The 8211-nt window shown below is 44.2% G+C and overlaps 1 protein-coding gene across 1 annotated transcript in view; it reads left to right on the top strand.

Moving 5' to 3' along the window:
• Nucleotides 1–453: 453 nt before the first annotated feature.
• LOC122241327 (PDZ domain-containing protein 2-like) overlaps nucleotides 454–8211 on the top strand; it is a 55417-nt gene continuing 47659 nt past the window's right edge. Inside the window, exon 1 of the mRNA XM_042997066.1 lies at nucleotides 454–525. The gene's annotated coding sequence lies outside the window, so the exon portion shown is untranslated. The remainder of the gene's footprint in view (nucleotides 526–8211) is intronic.

Genomic DNA, 8211 nt, shown 5'->3' with positions numbered 1-8211 from the left:
AGGATGTTATCTGCTCTCTTTTCACGTTGGTGAGTTTTGCCATGCCATCCATTGATCTTGACCTCCTGTGAGTCTACATAACATGCTTTCATGCTTGATTTTATTCTATTGCTAGTTGTTGCCTGTCTTTTATCTTTAACCAGAGTTTGGATTCTGTCATATTTTTCTGTTCCTGTATCCTGCATAATACCTAGCATAATAAATTGCTCACGGAATGCATGGCTGAAGTTATTGCTAGGAAAAGGTGAATAGCTCTTCTGAAGGCAGGCCTGGTGGCATCCAGGTTCTTACAGGACAAATTTTTCATTGTAACAACATTACCTGTCCCTTCATTCTTCCGTCTGTCTATCCTCAGCAAGCACTTGTAGAGTGCCCACTCTGTCAGATTCTCAGCTGGGAGATTGATGCCTCAGATACTGAGGAAATGAAGGAAACATGCCTCATGGAAGAACATAAAAGGCCAGGCATCCATGATGTGAAGTTTGCTAACCCAGACAATGACTTCTCATTCTGAGACGCTAGTGGGTAAGAGAATATAATCAATATTTCCAGGCTCAAGTGACATCAAATGTGTAGTTTTTCTGTCCTAGTCTTTTTTTCCCCTTGATTGTGCCTATTTTGTAACCACAGGCGCAAGCAACTTCTTACGTCTGTTGTAACAGCATTCATTATACACAGCTGACCTCCAAAGTCCATGAAACTGGGTTTGTCTGGAACTTTCTGAGGTAGTTACTTTCTTTTCTTTTTTTCCTTTCCTTTTTTCTTTCTTTCTTTCTTTCTTTCTTTCTTTCTTTCTTTCTTTCTCCTATCTTTATTAATTTCTTTCTTTCTTTCTTTCTTTCTTTCTTTTTTTCTTTCTTTCTTTCTTTCTTGGTAGTTACTTTCTAAAGAATTTATAGGTGGAATTTTTTTTTCTTCCCACAATTGAACCACAAAGCATGGACCTTTTGAGGGCTATGACTTGGTTTTTGGCTTCACCTTGCTCTAAAGTGGTTTCCATTTCTAAGTCACACTCATGTACTGAAAATTATATCAGTTCCTTGAGATTTGGACAGAATTGTTAGTTTGGGTCTTTTAAAATCAGGGTGGGACATGCCTCACCCATGTTTACTGGCCATTAACAGGAGGGTCAAGAGTGGGCCTGCCACATCCTCATTAGCCAAAAAGTCCTTTCTGTCACAGTTGGTGTCCAAGAGAGGGTCTTAATTCACTTTAAAAATAAAAAGGAAAGAAAATTACTTGCTTAAAGAGCACCTTTTGATATTCTTATCATTTGAATGAGTCATATCTTTTTTCTTTTGACATTTATTCTCTTTGGTATTATCATGATGCTAATTCTAAAAAAGGAGAGAGATATTTTCCCTTTATAGTTTGAACAGGAAAGAATCTTATTGTAAAAAATACTGTATTCTCTTTTTCCTTTCTTTGTGTGTATAATTATTGAGGCTAGGGATATATTCAAATTATTTCAGAGGGTTTTAGTGAACTTACTAAAATTTTAATTGCTAAAAAATTCTACTCTTGGTAGGCTAAGAAGTTCTGTGTTAGTGTGGGTCACTTCTTTCTTTCTTTTTTTTTTAAAGTTTATTTATTTACTTTTGAGAGAGAGAGGGAGAGGGAGAGGGAGAGAGAGCAAAAGCAGGGGAGGGGCAGAGAGAGAGAGAGAGAGAATCTGAAGCAGGCTCCAGACTCTGAGTTGTCAGCTCAGAGCCTGACATGGGGTTCAAAACCACTAACCGTGAGATCACGACCTGAGCCAAAGTAGGATGCTTAACCGACTGAGCCACCCAGGCGCCCCTCCTGTGGGTCACTTCTGTCCCTCGCCCCCTCTGTGCCTGGGGTACTCCCAGGTCTGCCTGTCAGGCTTTACAAGGTCACTGGAGAGAGGGGAAGGAGCACTCTGGGTAAGCTCATTGATTGCCCTTGTCCCCACCTTCATAATTCAAATGAACAAACAGATATTAGTGTCCCATGGATGCCCATTGCCTTTCGTCTCTCTAGTACTTGTGCTCAGTATCATTTTTAATGTTTTGTTTTAAAGTAAATTTTTCATATTAACAAAGAAATTTGTGTTATTTTAGAAAAATCAGAACATATGAATAGACCAAAAGGGAAATAAAGGACAGTAATCTCACTTGCAAATAAAATCTGTGTGTATATGCATGCATGCATGCATGTGTGTGTGGCAAGAGAGAGATAAAGATGGAGATAGAGATAGAAACAGAAAGAACTAGACTTTAATCTCTGCCTGTTCGGTTCACTGTTATCCTTCCAGCATCTAGAATAGTGCTTGATACACAGTAGGTGCTCAATAAATATTTGCAGAAGGAAAATAAATGGATTCAGTGGACCTTCAAAGTCTCCCTCCTCTAGGAAGTTCTTACACACCACCTGGAGAGACCTCCTTTTTCAGGTCTCACTAAACATACAGTCAAAACCACCTTCAATCACTTTTTCACTGTGCATACCTACCTCTTACCTCTACACACTGCCACGCTCATTGGAGTCTTGTCCATTCCTGGAGAAGTGTGCCATTAGCCTTTTAGTGTTTGTGTTTTAGTACCTTTACTCTCTTTGGAGAAAATGAGTACTTTGTAACATCAATTTTTTTCTGTTTCAAGTTATACTTTTGTTCCCATGTCCTATCTTAGTGAAAATTTTCATTTTCTGGTGTAATGTTCATTGTGTACTTTTGTAGGAAGGTGTTCCCTAATCCATGTAAATGATTTTTTTTTTTTACTATCAAGAACTAGACAGTCTGTTCTAGGAAACTGCATGTTAAATTTCAGCAGAATTTGTCTGAATTGTGCCTTTTACCATTGCCAAAATCTGGGAGGGAAAAAAAAATAAAACAAAAACTAGTGAAATTTGATCCATAAAGCCAAGTGGAGGGCCTAGCATTATAGCAAGCCACTGCATAGATTGTCCTTTAGAGCAACATAAAGTGACCAAATATGGGCTCAAAATAGAACTATGGGGCTCTAGCTGGTTTGGACTGCTTGGAAGTCAGGGACCTTTGGTTACATTCTGGGCATCCTGGGTAGGAGTCATTGCCAATCCTCAAAGAAATAAGAGAGTCGTATTGGCTTTGGCTAAGACAAATGCCTAGGTGCAGCTGGGACAAGGCCCTATGGCTTTGTATTCATGGTCTCAGGAAGCTGAAACTCTTAATATGAGTGGCTTCCTAAACAGATGAGATATTGGCCAACAAAGACAAATCAGTATCAACTTATCAGTCAACTCATTTTCTTGGCTGTCTAGAAGGTTGTCTTAAGAAGATTTTATGGCTTTCTCTCGGATCAGTGGGAAAGAGAGCTCTTTGTGGTCCATTAACAATGTCTGTCAAGGGGATGGTAATAGGAATGGGACAGGTGGGCTGGCTGTTTGCCATCCTTGGCAGAGAAAGTAATTGTGCTCAAAAATGGTATTTTAAATTATCACCCTTGGAGAAAGAAGTTATAAAGGGCCCTGTGACAGGATGACCATATGTTTGTTTTGTTTTGTTTTGTTTATCAAATTAGGATACTTTTGAGAGCGAAAGGGAGTGCTATTACCCTAGGAGTAAACTAGGACCTATGACACTTTGTTCATTGCAGATAACCCTCAAATGGAAAGATATTCCCTCCTGTATGTACTCACCCTGAATTTCAGGGGCTACTTGAGCAAGATCTCCCTTTCTACTGTGCTCTGTGCTATTTCCAGGGAGCCCTTAGATTAGGGTGTGTTTGTCTGAACTCTCCAACCTGACAAAGAGTCCTACCTCAACACACTTGGTGTGCAGAGGGGCTCACAGTGAGAGCTCCACAGCTTGGTGACTTTTCTGGTGATGCTGGCAGACTTCTAGGGCATGTTCAATGCTGGCTTCTGCTCCCCCTGATGGCAGAACCACCAAATCCATCTCCCAGGGTTGCCTTCCCACTCCCTGTGGTGTGAATAGCAATGCAACCCAAAAACTCAGCCCCAGAAGCCTGCGCCAAAGACATGCTGGCCATCATTCCGTACCCCAGAGCTGAGTGTTCACACCACAGCCTGCATGCCATGAATGAATGATGGTAGAAGTCTGTTTACTGAGCATGAGAGAGTTGGGATTCCTTAGGTATGTTACTTTTTTTCTTTATCAACAGTCTAGATCTTTTATTCCCAAGAAGGCCTCCCCTTCCTTAAGATTCCCATGAATAAATTTAGGTGGTGGGGGTCTGAATTTCAAATGATGCAGTGGGTGGCTGATTCTTGACTGCAGAGATTCCTTCTGGAAATGGCTGGTCAGCTCTATTTGTGGTCAGCTGGTTGACTTTGCTCAGACAAGCCACCTGGGAGAGCTAGGCCCATTTCCCAGAGTGAGAATCAAGCTTTTGATCAGACAAGTAAGGTCCTTGTCCTGCCACAACATCTTCATTTTTTTGCTTTGTTGCTGTTGTTTAGTTGCCAATATGACCTGAGTCAGAAGACTGGGATTTTAAACCTGACTTTGTCACAAATGATCTGTGTGACTGTGGACACATCACTTCCCCTCCCCCGCCCCTTTCTTCCTCTGTGAAATGGACGGTGGACCAGATCAATGGCCATCAAACTGTTGTAGACATGGTTCCCCGTTTTCAAAATATAACATATATTCCTAACATAGAGAACCAAAACTGCTCTGATTGAAGCCAAAATAAAGCCCAGAGTGCACAGGGCTTATGGCTCTTCCCCTTACTCTTGGCCTTGACCCTGGGGATGCTCTTCACAGGGGGCTGTGGGTCTTTCTGACTCCTCCTGGCGGGAGAATCTGTGATGTTTCTCTCCTGTTGCCTGCCTTCTGGCCATCTTTCTGGGTACGCTGTTCCCTGCTTGTAGGCATCCCTGGCAGGGGGTGGGTGGGGAAATTAAAAGGAGATGAAATTTAAATCTCTCCCCTTTGCTGCTCGTCAGCAGTTCTGATGACACGCTTGGTTAGGGTAGAGGTTGAAACCATAGACTTAAAGGTTTTAGGTTATCTGTGCATTGCAATTCTAGGTTTTACGTTATCTGTGCATGTAATTCCAGCGCCGCTGGGCTCTCTGCTCCAGGAATGTCTGCTGTGGGTTGCCTGTCCTATTTGGTGTCTCTCTCCAGCACTGCTTCTAAGACAGTGGTGCTCAGGCCTGGAATAGCATTTAGAATAACCCTGATCTTGGGAGGCACCAGCCCCTCAGCACTTAATGCAGTCCTAAGCAAGCAAGGTAGAAGTGACTTTGTTGACTCTGTTGTATACAGGGCCCTTCATTTATATTCTCTCTCTCTCTTTTAAGTTTGTTTATTTATTTTGAGAGGGACAGAGAGAAAGGGTGAGAGAGAATCACACACAGACTCTGTGCTGCCAGCATGGAGCCTGACGCAGGGCTCAAACCCATGAACTGTGAGATCGTGACCTGAACCTAAACCAAGAGTCGGATGCTTAGCTGACCGAGCTACCCAGGCACCTCAATTTATTTTCTCTTTTTAACTCCTCCCACAACTCTGTGAGGTGGGGTTTACTGTTTTTTAGCTGTTCAGCTTTTCAGCTTTTCTGGCTCCTGGTGGAAATGAATACACCTTGAGTAGCAGGAGTGATGTTTTCTCCCTTGGCTTAGATCAGTGACACCAAGTAGGTCCACTTATGTTTGTTTCTTTTCCATGAGTAGAATAGGTGAGTGGATGAGAAAACGAAGCTCAGAGGGGTCTATCTCTGAGCTCTATCTCAATCATGTCTGGCTGATTCAAGAATAAAGAAGGCGACAGTGTGATTCCAACGTCATCATCTTGCTGCCCCCTACATTCCCTTGAGTGTCCTTGGATTGCCCCACGGGCTTTCTCCACCCTCAGGATTCCCCAGACTTAGCTCCCGGGTTCCCCTTCTGGCAGAGGTTCTCAGCTGCATAAGAGTATAAGACTTACTTAGAAAATTGGCATCCTGCTCTGATGTCATTTATCTTTAGGATTACAGGATTCTCAGCAGAGTGGTTCCCAAACCTGTTAGAGGTACAGAACCTGGATCAGGATTTCTGGGGATGGAGTGCTGTCCAGCAGGTGATTTTTAAAGCGACCGGCTCTTGGAAACCATGGCAGCTGGTCCTGCTCTTCCTTTGTAGCTTCATCTTTGGCTGAAAGCCACCCCCCTCCCCCGCCCCACCCTGGAACTGACCATTAGGCTCGCCTGGGCCAGTTTGCCCTCTCTAGCCCCTGTTACCCCAGATCCCACTTCTATACTCCAGCCCCTGCTACCCTAGATCCCACCTCTATACTTTGGGCCATGGCTTTTCTCCCACCTGAAAAAGCCTTTGGTCCTGTCTGCCTTTACCTCTATTGCAGGTGGGCAGGTGGCTCTTAGAGCCCAGCTCATCCTCGATTTGCCTCCCTTGGTTCAACCATTTCCTCCTTTTCTGAACTCTGCTGGCTCATGTGGGCAGGGCCCAACAGATTCGCCCCTAATTCTGTCATTCAGCAAATAGTGAGCAGTTGTGATGTGCCAAACACTTGTCCATATGCAGGGGACACTACAGTGGACAAAGTAGACAAAGACCCTATCCCCATGGTCGCTGGTCCTGGTGTGTTGCTAGCCCTAGTGGTTGCTGGGCACTTGGGAGGCACTCGGTAAATATCTGAATGACCATGGCTGGAGTGAAGAGAGAGAGTAGGGTGGCAGATGAGGGGAAGAGGTGGTCAGGGGTAAGGTTATGCAGCCCTTGGAAAGCTCTGTGATGACTTCAGATTCTATTCCAAGTATAATGGGATGCTATTTGGTGCTCTAAGTAGAAGAGTGGAATGATAAACCTGACCTTCCCTCCCGTGTGGGGAATCAACTCTAGGGGATTAGGGCAGAAGCAAGGAGACCAGTGGGGAGGCTCTCACAGCAGTCCAGATCTAGGGTACTTGGGCTGAGATGATGACATTGGTGCTGAGAATGAGAAGAGTTTAGACTCAGGATGCATTCTGAGAGCAGAGACTGTGGGTTTTGAGGATGGATGCGATGGGAAATCAAATCTGAATTCCAAGGCTTTTTACATAAGCAACTGGCTAGACAGATGATGCTAAACCCACATGGCTACTAATTTTCTGCTTGTCAGTTTCCTTTTGATGAAGGCAGGGACCCTGCCACATACAGGGACATCCCCCAGCAGGGGCCTGGGTCCCAGTTGGTGCTGTGCTAAATAACAGCCTCCACCAGCAGCTAGCACTGCCAATTGGTAATATAGAGCCTGAACCCCATTCTGTGGCATCAGCATCTGTGGGGGTGGTTTGGGTGTTCCTGTTGCAAAAGACTGTGAGGGTGGCCCCTCTGCATCATTCATTTGTCATCGGGGAGTTAAGATCCCACCTCTGTCTCTGCAGGAGTTGGGCTAAGGGAGGAGGTGGGAACAGAACCCAGAAGTTGAACAACCCAACTCCTCTCTTTCCAAGTTTATACACATTTGGGGGAGGGTTACTCCTTGTTCCCTATACACTCCTGGTGCCTGGAGCCTTTGCAAATGCTCACCTTGTGCTTGCTGATCTCTCTTGCTTTCCTTCTTCACTTTTCAAAATACCACCCTTCCTGGAAGCCCATTCCAAATGCTGTTTCTTCCATGTAGCTCTTCCTGAAGTCCCAGCCAGATGTGGTTTCTGCCTCTTCTGAACCCCATAGTGGTTTATGCCTTTCTCATGACATCATATTCTCCAGGGTTTTGCCCAGTCTTTTGAGCTGGAATGCCCACAGTGAAGTGATGGCCCTTAATTATCTTTGAGTCCCTCCCCCAAGGCCCAGTGCGGTCTCTTGAACCCAGTAGACACTTGATAAATATCATTCAAATTGAAACTGACTTTCTTTATGACCGATACTTTCAGCAGCTGCAGAATACTTGTCTCCTGAAGGAGATTTGGGATAGGAATCAATCAAATATCTAAAATATGTCAGATGGAGAACACAAATAAATGAAGTGGGACAAGTGGAAGAAAATTTTTGATAGAGATGCCATTGTAAGGATGATTCCACTCTTTTGTAACCGTTTATGAGATGATAGGATGCACAGGTTCTGTGTCAGAAGGCAGTGGATGGTTCTAGATTGTCATTGCCACAGCGTTCCTGGATAGTCTGATTTGTCAAGAGAAGCTGCAAGTCCAGGCTTTTTACATGGAGAATCCTAATTTCTAGATGTTAGCCAGTGATTCTTCCCACCACCACCCGCCCCCCTCCAGCCAGCACTGTAGGGAGAGCCTGGCTGCTAGCTCAGGACC

This window comes from Panthera tigris, chromosome A1 (assembly GCF_018350195.1).
Source record: "Panthera tigris isolate Pti1 chromosome A1, P.tigris_Pti1_mat1.1, whole genome shotgun sequence".
In the NCBI taxonomy this organism is placed as follows: Eukaryota; Metazoa; Chordata; class Mammalia; order Carnivora; family Felidae; genus Panthera; species Panthera tigris.
The sequence above is the reverse complement of the archived record's forward strand: the minus strand, read 5'-3'. Positions and strand labels throughout refer to the sequence as shown.